A 12,476-nucleotide genomic window follows, 5' to 3' on the forward strand; every position below is an offset into this window, starting at 1 on the left:
CAAATTTGTTCTCGGAGTTTTTAACTCTGAAAACCTACATTAGCAAATGCCAGCATGCAGAAGGCCCTGGCTATCGTTTGGCAGCCCTAGGTGGCAATTCCCAGGTTGACACTTCAGTCTGTTTTTTTATTTTTTAATCTTTGTATACTTTTGCAACGTGTCACAGTAACCCATCATTAAGCTCTCTATCAATTAGCAGACGATAATACTGTTGACTGAAGTATACCGTCGTTGTGCTCTTGCCCTATTCTTCGTTGCGGTTTGGCCCGTGCACCGCTCCACGTCCGGGGTGATTCCGGTAAACGCTCTCGCTTCCTCGCCACGGGCCTGGTATGGCAAGAATGCGGCAGCGCGTCACCCTGTGGGCGGGAAAGGCGCCAAAGTGCCAAGTCACCGTGACTGCAGCGAGCCCTGAGTGACTGACAGCGGCCTCTCGGCGCACTGCCCTCCTCCCCGGCCGCTACCGCTCGGCGGCTTCCCACGCCCCCTCCGACCGCTGACGCGGGTCAGAATAGCGCAGCTCGCCTGCGCTGCACCCAGGGCTTCCCCCGCCGCGGCTCCGGGTGTCAACGGAAGTCTCCAACGGCTGCGCGCGCGAAGGAACACCTGCCCACCACGCACGCGCGAGCACCCTCCCTGCGAACTAACTGACGCCCACCGCGCGCGCTACGCGAAAGATGAGGCTGCGGACCCCGACACGTCACGGGAAGAATAACGGGTTGTGGAGGGATACAGTCGCACGCGTCAAGGCCGAAGCACGCTGCGCAGCGCGAGCGGCGGAGGGATCGCTCAGCAGGTATACACTCAGACACCTGACAGGATCTCTCCCAGACGCCCCTCAGAGCAGTAAGTCCTCCTTCCTGTCTGACTAGTGTAAACATGTCTTTTAAATCAATATTATATATAAACCCGGTGTAAATAAGTGTAGCCTGTTATATTTTAGTTCAAAAGTTTAAAAATATATATATTTATTTTAATAAATAAACGTGCAATATATTCACACACTTTAAAAGCTAATGGAAAATATGATTTTTTAGATACAATTATATTTGCAGCTAAATACCTTTGAAAGGACTAGCTTGTACCTGGTTTGCAGCGACTAAAAGATGCGTTACTGGAGTCCTTTTTTACATCTCTTTAAAATATTCCTGAAATAATTTGTACATTATATACTGAATTAGGGAATAAAAGGGTGCTTGTTGCCTTCAGTGTAATCTACATATTATTAAAAAAAGTTTCTCGTCTGGGTAGTTATCCAGAAGTGAGACTGTGAACTAACTGATCTGTGACAAAGTTGCATAATTGATGAGTTAACAGTAGCAATTTTCATACCACATGAAACCATGTAAATAATAGTGCACTTCAAAAACGGAAATAAAACATGTTTTAAAAACTTGCAAAACAGCTTGACTATCACAGAAAATGGAGACATGTTTCATACATGTTTTTCTTTCCCTTTTATTAAAAACAAATATGTTTCATGAGTATCCTTTAAACTCCTACCCCATTTGGTAAAATAGGGAAAACTGATGCTCTCTTTGATGCATTCTACACCCTGCAAAGAATTCCCACAACTTCCCTAACCTATAATAGCGATAGTGAATGGGGAAATACAGATGCACACTGAACTTTCCTTTGTAGTAAATGATACATCTATTATCTAAACAAGGTTTGCGAACATGCGTTCACATTCTCAGGCTTTTTTCATGCATAAGAGAAAACTTTGCAAATCTGGCCTTTACCTTTTTTTGAGTGATTATGGTGCTATTGAGAGACCACTTTCCTGCTACTTCCCTTTACAGAGTATAAAACACAACACTCTATGCAGGTCAGCAGCATTGTGTTTCATCTCGGATGTGACCCATTCAACGGAATGATGTGGGTCACGCTTCAGAGTAGTACAATGTAAATATTTCTGCTTACAGTTTTTTCGGTCTACTTCTTAAAACAAAATTTGTAATCCTTCACTTCAGATGGCTCAAGGCACGCTTGCTATGCTAACATCTAGAGTCATGTTGATTGGATGTGTGCCAGGTTTCTCCTGTGTTCTCTTTGGCCTGAGTTTTGCAATGTCATTGTTGTTCTGACGTGCAGAAAGCTTGCCTAATGCAATGTACGGATATCCACCAAATGCGTCTAACATTTAAGAGAGAGGTAAAGTTCCTTTAACTAGACTCTGGGCTAAAGTGAAGTATAGTCTCATGTCATAAAACTGGAACCTGAGAGTCTAATTAAATTGTAAATTCATGGAATATATTGCATATGGCTTTTGCCTGTGAACAAACCTGCACCCTCATGATTCTAGAGGCTGCTTATTACTTGGGCAGACGTGGCTCATTGTAATTTATTCAACTAAGTTACATCCTGCCCATTACTACACTGCTTCAGTCTGCCTTCATTGTTTCATCTGTGCTCAGTCTATCTTCCACCACATCGTCTGTATTGTTATCGTGTCTGCTAACTGTTTAACTTTGCTCTTCATCCGTTTGCACCTCCTCCTCTTCACTACCACATTACCCTGCACCTGTATGCCAATATGTTGACTCTGTATGTGTGAATGCACTACCACCCAGCCCCAGTGGTGGCTGGTGACATCTGAAAGTGGTGGGGCGTAAACTTTCTGTCGGCGTGCACCATGGCGAGTGAGTGCAGCGAGCACGCCCGAACATTTTAAGGGTGGTTCAGGGGGGGTTTCTCATTGAGAACATTTTGAAAAAAGAGTGGGTAAATAGTGCATTTTCAAGCAAATTTGAGAAGCAAGAAGGTTAATTAAGCAATTGTGAAAGTGCAGTTATTACATTAATAAAGGAATGTCAGAACAAATTGCAGATAGAAATGTTTCTGGAGCTAGGCCCTGCCACTGCCACGCACCTCTGAGAAATATACACGCTGTGTGTCACCAAGGCCTAGCATCAGAAACCTTTCTATTGTCATATTTTTGAAGCTAGGGCCAGTGCTGGCACTCAGGAGCAGAACTTTAAGCCTATGAACATAGAGGTAGGACTTGTTCTTGATACGTGGTAAAAGACCTGTGGTGGTTGGGACCACCTCACGTTGTGATGACTGGGACACGGTGACCAATGAAGGGGGTAAGGACTATTTGTTGGCCATTTGACCTACCAGTAGTCTCTGCTTTGGGCCTACAAGTCTCTATGGTCCTGAATGCAATGCAAGCAATACATTTGCTCACCGGTCTTTTTGCTGGCCCTTTGAGAGGGGCTTGTTGGGCATTGCAGTGCTAGCCCGACAAGGAGCCCAGCCCGATGACGAAGCTTGACACCTTTTGGTGGGTGAGAACTTGTGCTTCCTAAAGGGTACACTTCTGGTGACTTCAGTTGCTCCTATTGTAGAATAAGGTGATAAGGATCATTAATACAGAACTGCACACTCAATTTATGACATATACTTTGAGGGAGGATGTGTGCTGGACCGGAATTCCTCTCATCCCTCCCCTTTCTTAATGTATTACGGGAGATATAAACATGACTATAAACCTGCAGATATAGATACACGTAAACCTAAAAGCACAGCCCAATATACACACATTCGAGGTTACACACACACACAAAAACACACACACATTTGAGGTTTCTCTCACACATACACAAACATACACACAATGTTTCTCTCAGACACTCACACCTGCAGTGACACACACAATGTATCTTTGTTTGGTATCCTTGTCTGAACACCTCTCTCTGAACAAGTGTCCCTTCCTGTGTTCTCTCCGTGCATGGATAATTCTCTTTAGTGGCGTCAGTGAAGAGAGGCAGGCAGCTTGCTGATGCCAGTGAGGTGTAAGGGGCAGCCCACCGATGTCAGTGAAGGGACAGAACAGCTTACTGACGTCAATGAGACATACGAGGAAATAGGGGAGCACTCGGCGAACTGCAGAAAGAAATACTATAAACAGCGTGATCGCAGCAGAATTATGAAAGAAAAGCCATTCACAGCATTTTAACCCCTTCGCTGCTCATGACGAGCTCAGCTCGTCATGCAGCACACTTGTCGTGTGCTCATGACGAGCTGGGCTCGTCATGAACAATGGGATTCTGCATTCTTCAACACACAGCGGGAAAGGTGCACCGCATGCATGGGGTTAAGTGACCAGATTTGCATATTTTAAAATTATGCCCAGGAGCGTAACCAGCAGGCAAGAGAGGATCCCAAATGCGTCATTACTAATAATGTTTTGAGCTAAAAAACATAAAATAAATAAAGCATTAAGTAAATGTTGTGTACAGGGTGCTTAATTCGAGTACAGCAAACTGAGATGACTTAAAAAATGCGTAGTTGTGACTGTCAACTACTTTATTAATAGATAGTTAATTAATATGTAATTAATAAAGTAGTTGACAGTCACAACTACGCATTTTTTAACTTTTGCACTCATTTATCACTTTTGGTTTTTCACTGCATCAACACACAAAAGAGCCAGCTCCGCTGTAAACAGGCGTAGTAGCACACTGGGAGGACATTCGGTCCTTCCAGTGGGAACCCAATGATGAAGCATGTCACCACCAGGTTGGTGAGTGAGGGTTCTTTTTATAATTAACTTTTGTGTTCCTTCACCAGGTTTAGCTATTTTTGGTTCACTTGTTTTCTCATTGGTTTTCTCATTGAATTGCCACTTGAGGTGTTTTGTATTCATCACTCTTTCGTTGTTAACAAAAGTTTGATCTTAGGGGTAAAAGAGTGATTGTCTACACCCTGGCTCTCCCATTGTTTGAAGTAATTTTAAAGTAAACCCGCGCTGGATTCCTACCAAGCGTTTAATTGTTAAACACCGAACAAATGCGTTCACGTAAACTTTCTCACTAGAGTGCATAAACTGAACAGCAGCGGGTGAGCAAATGGCTGAATCAAATCTCCTAAACGCAGTAGTATTTACCCTGAAAAGAAGTGGCAAAAAGTGTGCCAAATTCTTTCTAACATAACTTCCTTGAAAAATTTGCAACACGTTTTAGTTATCATGCGCTTTTTTTGAGGTGATAAATGTTTCAAACACCTTGGAGCATATCGTGCCCCCTCGCCCCCTGTCGCGGCTCGCGGGGACGGAGTAGGGGAAGGGGTGGGGGGGTGTTAAAATACATTTTAAAAATCTTATCTGAGCCTCAGGTCCTGAGCAGGTCCGCGCCGCACCGAGTCCGTTGGCGCCTACAGCCCCTCTCAGCCAATCCTGTCGCTGCCAGCAGCACCAGGGCATGGCTATTCTTTGCCCGCCGCACGCCCATTAGGAGCCCAAAGGGCTCCTAATGGGCATGCGCAAACAGATCAAAACACATGTGCGCATGAGTGGGCACGGTGCGAAAATTCGCCCTCCGTCCCTACTCATGCGTACTTGTGTTGTGCTGCTGCCTGTTGCCCCCCACTGGTCTGACAATCATGTCAGACAATATAACGCCAGACCGCCCACCCCTTCAGACTCTGAAGGGGTGGGCGATCCAACGTCGTGGTGACTGACATGATTGTCAGTTCTCCCTCGGCCTCTTTGAACTTAAGTAAACTGATTCCGTTTACTTCAGTTCAAAGACGCAGAGGGAGCTGCGGGCGGGGGGGGCTACGCCCCTACGCCCCAATGGACGCACCGTGCCGGCCCAGCCCTGCATTCCTTTCCTGTGCACTGACTGTCAGTGTATCTTGTTCCTCGACCCCTTAGCATACCCCATTCTCCTCATTGCTAGTGATGGAGCTCAGATTTCACCTATAAAATGTATGCATTACTATATGACAAAAAGCTGCAGACAGCATTTCTAAAATGGCACGCAGATTTTGGCGCAAGTGAAATGAAAACATGACACAAGGCTGAGGAAATATAAAAAATCTTCATTCTCAGGGGTCTTACTAATATCAATAAAGAACTTGGCAGAGAAGCTGAAATATGAAAAGACATCTTTATTAAACTATCAATAAGTGAGGCTACGTCACCCTGCTGCCTTAGCAACTGAATGAGGCAGTCTGAGGAATACAGAGAACAGAGGCCTTTCTTATGTTTAGGGTTACAAAACTCAGCACAAAAGTAAGGGGCAGTCCTAGCTTTTGCAAGCATGCAAAAAGCCCAACATTCCTTCTTACACAAGCCGGACAAACCCATAATAAAAGACCACAACCCATATCGTAAACAAGCCATAAAAGGAAGGAACAGAAACAGATGAGAAGTAGGATAAGGGGTGTGTATGTGCATACCAAACTTTACAATCTCCTGTGCTTTGATTCTTAATCATGATCAGCTGCTGGGCAAGGAACTGGTCTAACAAGGTCAGCTTCAGGCAACAGGGTCAGTTCAGTCAGGTTATCCAGAAGTCAGCTAAAGTCATCGGCCTATGTGAGGGCAACCACAAAATGGCTGCCATGCACAAAATGGAACCCAAGGGTTCAGAACGAAATCTTCAAATACACAGTGAATCCATCGGTGTAGCATGACGAAAACACTCATACTTGCTGAGCTCACTGTTTACGGTTCGCCGTTACCAAAATCGTAACAGAACCACGACCTTTATGACCTAGGTTCCGAATTCACGGAACCTCAGACCCTCCTTTTGCCCTTACATAGGCAATAACCTAAACTCACGTCAATCTGAATGCAGGTCTATATTCATCAGATCAACAAGATGTTGCTGGAGCATAATCCTATTACTTAGCAACTCTCTCGGGACAGGTCTCCTTACACACGTAGTAGCACAAAGGCCACATATGGCAGGACCAAATAGGGAATACCTCTATCTGTAGTATGCGGCATAAGACCACACACCCAACAATTAGTGATGTTCACTACTAACTGGTGTTGGTGCAGAAGCTGTACAAAGGAATTATTAGTGAACTCTGACCTCCTAACCAGTTCATGTTCAGTTAAAGTATGGAAAGAATGCAAAGAAGTAGTAGTAGGAAGAGACATAGGTTGGGAGGTGGGTGCAGAAGTCAATCGAGTAGAAAAAACAATCCCACCCATAAAAGACAACGTCATGTTTAAAAAAACACTAGAAAACACGTTATTAAGAACATATAGACAACAGGAGAAAGTAGTGACCACTATTACAAAGGAAATTATAATTTTTCAAAACCCTAAGCAAAAAGCAAATCCTAAAATTATCTAGTAACATTTTTAGGGCTCCTATGTATTTTAGTTATTTATTATATGTTCAAGTGAAACAGTGGTGACCCTCATCAAAGCTCTGAGGTGAAAAGGGGATACTCTTCCACAGAGAATGGACTTTATTCTGCTTTTACTAAACAGAATAGTACTTTAAAACAATGCCAGCAAAACAAGAATCAGTCTCCTAACACCCATTCTATGTAATCACACAGGAAATACCCAGAGTCCGTCCAAGCCTCTCTGGCAGGCTTCTATTGTCCATCAAATCTTCTTTTGTTGTTTTCTTCCACATGGGCCTCTTCATTCAGGCCTTTCCAGTAAATGGTGCTTCTCAGTATCCGTTGGAGTGCCCTCCTGGCAAACACTCATAGCTCATTCGAAAGTCTCAATGTCTCATGGCAGTGCACCAATATCTCTCCTCTGCGGCAGGCACTACAGGTAGTGTGCTCTCCATTGATCAAGGGCACAGATCATTTTATGCAGATCCGGGCCTACATTCTCAGGCTCCAACACTCATTACTCAGTGTCATAAGTAGGTACAATGCAATATCGGTCAGGGGAGAAGCGACAAAAGAAAAATCTATAGGAAGAACAAGAAATGACTTGGGTGATAGTCAAGCATGTGACACAATACCAAGAGTATGAGTGATACACAAAAAAATCACAATCGTTTTCAAAAGTTACCTCTTCCACTTGCCGCTAAAACCATATACGGTAACCTCAGCTAATGTTCCAGTTCCTTCTTCAGGGAAAAAAAATGAAACCTGGTTTCCTTTATGGTACAAAGCCATACACTACTTAGGAAGCAGACCAAAACTGACTAATGTAATATAGAAATTAGGTCACCATGTACAAGAGTCACAGATCAATAATTTTATCCTTACGTCCAATCAGGATACATAAATTTAGGGCTGCCTGTTCCTTTAAGGGAAGAGGGGGCAGTGGTGTGACCAACAGAAAGTGACACATTTTGATCCTGTTTTATTTTTCTTGAATACTATTTATAGCCATATTTGACATACACTGGTGAAGTGTTGTCTGTGTCGTTCACAAAAATGAAAATATCATATCTGTGAAATTTAGCAAATGAAACCCAACTGTTGTGCAGCGATACGCATCGTCATGTATATCCCTTCACAACACAGGTAAACTTGTAATAGTATCAAAGGCAGCAACATAAAACAAAAACTTGCAAAAAAACGTATAAAACGCACATGTCAAGCCATCGGATATACTTGCTGTATATCAAGCACAAAAAGCATAGACAAAATAATAGCATATATAAATGAGCGGTGAAGCACAACACCAGGTCATGTACTACCAATATTCGGGCCTGCTTAATTTGTCAGGCTTAAAATCTTCACCCTCCTTTTGACAGTAGATCACCAGTTAGTGGATATCTGCTGTCAAATACAACTTTCTAACATACAGGACCAGCAAGAACAATTCATGATAGGACCAAATACACAAACATAAAAGCCACATGAACATTTCTTTCCAAAGGAGTTAGGCAAAAAAAAATCTCCTTTCAACCAACCTAACTCACGTGTCTTGACTTCCTTAAATCACCCAGAACAATCCATGAATGATCTGTAGGCAGAAGCAAAAAAAAAAATACACAACACACAAGAGGAACATTTCTCATAACAAACGAATTTCAATTATAACTTTTAATCAGAAGACAAGACATGATACACATTAACAAATACAAAAATAAATTTCCATTACTTAAATGTTACCATCTTGTCAGTCACCTTGCAACATGAAGCCCTTTTAACTTTCCAACAGTAAAATTCTTTCACTGACACTCCATGTTAGCCTTCTGCCACAATCTCCACTGTAAATAAAGAATTCTTAATTGGCAAATCGTTCTCACTTAGGCATGTAGCCTTCAAAATTTTAGTAAAGGGCTTTGTCTTATTTTCTGTCTAAGACTTAATGCACCACTTCGTTTGCTGTCAAATAAAAGCAACTAGCAGACATTATTTTTTTAGAGCAGAGACACAAATGTATCAGTTCTGCAGAGCATTTAACATGATGTTGGGACTTTCAAAGAAACCTTTTTTATATTTTCCCTTTGGAATGAAGTTCTTTAATTTTATTGATGTTCTTATGGAGAAACCAGAAACCCCACCTTTTAGAGGCCTATTTAGCCAGGTCATTCTGCATTCCACAGAGACAAGGCCCTATTTTAAAAGGTCACAAATGTCAACATGACAGCCTCTTCCATTGTTTACAAGGAAACCAAAGATAGCATCTCAGCGCAACTTGAGCTAGCCTCTGCAGCTTCTCCCAGCCCCCAGTACTCATTAAATGGATCTCAATGGGCTATTTAAAAGCAAACCCAAATGGGGACAACCTGCACATTTGTATTATACCCAAATGTATGCATTCACTGAAGCCCAAAGCTATTAAAACTGGCAAGAATGCTGTTTTAAATGGTCTATGTTACCCAAATTCGACTTTGATATTAGGGGCACTTAAAAATATATATCCTATAATTGTGTTACATATTAATCATCCTAAGAATGTTCTTTACAAATTGCAGATATTGGACATTAGACATATCCCATGTAAATCCTTATAAAAATGAGTTTTTTACACCTGCGCTAAGTCAAAATTCCATATGGTAATGTCCTCATTATGCAGGATAGCACAACTTAAATTAAATTATAATGCTAGGAGGTCACAGTATGAGCATTAAGCTTCATGAATAGTAAAAAACGAATTTTGAAGCACTTATTTTATAATAATTATTTTTCAAAATGTATTAATTATTTTTAATAAATCCAATCATTTTTGATAATTCCACATATAAAAGCGAGCTGCATCCCTTGCCTATCATTTTAGACGCATTCATTTATAAGCCTAAGCACAGAAGCCTAACTTATAACATGACAAAATGTTTGCGCCACGTTTTATCTTTTTTTTTAAAGGACAATTTTTAATTAGCAACAGACCCAAGAATATGCTTACAAAATTTTTCTTAATAGACTGAAAACATAAAAAAACCACAAACACACATTTGAGGTCATTTCAGACATAAACAGAAAGGGGTCAACACTCAGGACACACAATACGGCGCGCTTTAGCCATGCATTTCGTGAATAGCGCCATCGCAGAAGTTGCACTAATGGGGAAACCACATAGACATTTAAACACACATTTGACCCACAAATCAATACTCTGGACAGAAACGAAGAACAGCCCACAGACTGTACTTGAACCAAACCATTTGAAAATACTAGTTGTAAGTCATATTTACAAGAAACTATTCTCAATGGTGTTCCAAAAGACTGCAAAAACAGCCCAAAGACTGATGTATGTCCAAGAAGCGAAAATACACTCAATTCACTAGCTATGGCTAGCAGAACACCAAACAAAATCGTTCTGCATATCTTCATTCATAAAACTGCGCAGAACAAAGGATCTTTGTTTTGTATTATGTCATATTTTAATCCCTGGGGATACAAAATCACCAAGGAAGAAATATGTTTTTAAATCTAACCTATTTAGATATTCCCTTTAGGGGAAGCCGGCTAATTTACTTCACATCATACTATGGTACCTTTAAAAAAAAAAGCAACACATTTTTCCATGTTAGCTTAAAACAGGCATGCCAAAAATACTGCGGAATACGCAAGTATTATAATCAAAGTAGTGCTTAAGGTACTTTTTGTACGTGCACCGTTCCTAAGGACCAAATAGAGAAAATTCTCCTCATTACCTGTCTACACAAATTGCAATTTGCATATCCAAACCTATACAAACCAAAAGTTGGCCAACACAAATTCCAAAGTTCCAAAGCTACATTTCCAAATTTGCTAAGATCAGGCATCTTATAGCTCACGAATCTAGCTTCAAACTTCAAAGGGTTATCTCTACCAATACACTTGCAAATATACGAGCCCCTCGGCTATGGTAATTGCAATAACCAAATCAAAAACCAAGAAACCAACCCCTCGGCTTTGGTAATTGCAATAACCAAATCAAAGACCCAAAGAACCAAAAACTAAGGACTGGGAGCGACCCACTTATACTTAACTCTTACTTTTACTAATCAAAAGGTTATCCAAATTCTAACTGTCAAGTTCTACATGACCTAACGGTCTTTTTAGAATACTCACGCCAAAAAAGGTTCTCAGTCAGGAGTGACATCATGTGGATGATCAAAATCAGGAAGATCAGAAATATACTGGGCTGCAGAAACAAAGAATCTCCAGAATCCCTGTGCACAGAGTACCTTCTTAGTAGAATCCTGTTCTGTCCTCCTCAGTAGATTTCAGTCTCCTGACAAGATCACTCCCACAGAAAGTCACTTCTCTGATGAGCCCCGCGTTGGCTGCGCCATTTGAGGAAATCCAAAAAATCTTCATTCTCAGGGGTCTTACTAATATCAATAAAGAACTTGGCACAGAAGCTGAAATATGAAAAGACATCTTTATTAAACTTTCAATAAGTGAAGCTACGTCACCCAACTGCCTTAGCAACTGAATGAGGCAGTCTGAGGAATACAGAAAACAGAGGCCTTTTATATGCTTAGGGTTAGAAAACTCAGAACAAAAGTAAGGGGCAGTCCTAGCTTTTGCAAGCATGCAAAAAGCCCAACATTCCTTCTTACACAAGCCGGACAAACCCATAATAAAAGACCACAACCCATATCGTAAACAAGCCATAAAAGGAAGGAACAGAAACAGATGAGAAGTAGGATAAGGGGTGTGTATGTGCATACCAAACTTTACAATCTCCTGTGCTCTGATCCTTAATCTTGATCAGCTACTGGGCAAAGAACTACTGGTCTAACAAGGTCAGCTTGAGGCAACAGGGTCAGTTCACTCAGGTTATCCAGAAGTCAGCTAAAGTCATCGGCCTATGTGAGGGCAACCACAAAATGGCTGCCATGCACAAAATGGAACCCAAGGGTTCAGAACAAAATCTTCAAATACACAGTGAATCCATCGGTGTAACATGACGAAAACACTCATACTTGCTGAGCTCACTGTTTACGGTTCGCCGTTACCAAAATCGTAACAGAACCACGACCCTTATGACCTAGGTTCCGAATTCACGGAACCTCAAGGCCTAGTCAAATGTATTCTTTTTTAAGTGGCATATTTAGTGCATGAAATGGAAAACTTGAATCAGCCTCTTTTAAAGGGGTAACACTTTTGGTGCCTACAAGTGAAAATATGAAATAAGGCCTGGTCAGAATGCTTTCAGTTTAAAAGTGCTTTCATATAAAAACATGCTCAATTAATTAAACAGCCATGTTTAAATGTGATTAATCAATATGTAATTTTACTATAGAATGCACATTAATTTAGAAAATATATTAGTATTTTCAGAACAGCATATAATTGAACTGAATTAACATGCATTTTTG

At 41.4% G+C, this 12,476-nt stretch overlaps 1 protein-coding gene across 2 annotated transcripts in view; it reads left to right on the top strand.

Annotated features, from left to right (window-relative positions):
* Positions 1-395: 395 nt before the first annotated feature.
* Positions 396-12,476, top strand: part of LOC147673217 (kelch-like ECH-associated protein 1A) — a 110,371-nt gene continuing 98,290 nt past the window's right edge. Inside the window, exon 1 of one of the 2 annotated variants that reach the window (XM_086947012.1) lies at positions 396-846. The gene's annotated coding sequence lies outside the window, so the exon portion shown is untranslated. The remainder of the gene's footprint in view (positions 847-12,476) is intronic. The other variant, XM_086947013.1, reaches the window with a different exon arrangement.

This window comes from Lissotriton vulgaris, chromosome 12 (assembly GCF_964263255.1).
Source record: "Lissotriton vulgaris chromosome 12, aLisVul1.2, whole genome shotgun sequence".
Lineage (NCBI taxonomy): Eukaryota > Metazoa > Chordata > Amphibia > Caudata > Salamandridae > Lissotriton > Lissotriton vulgaris.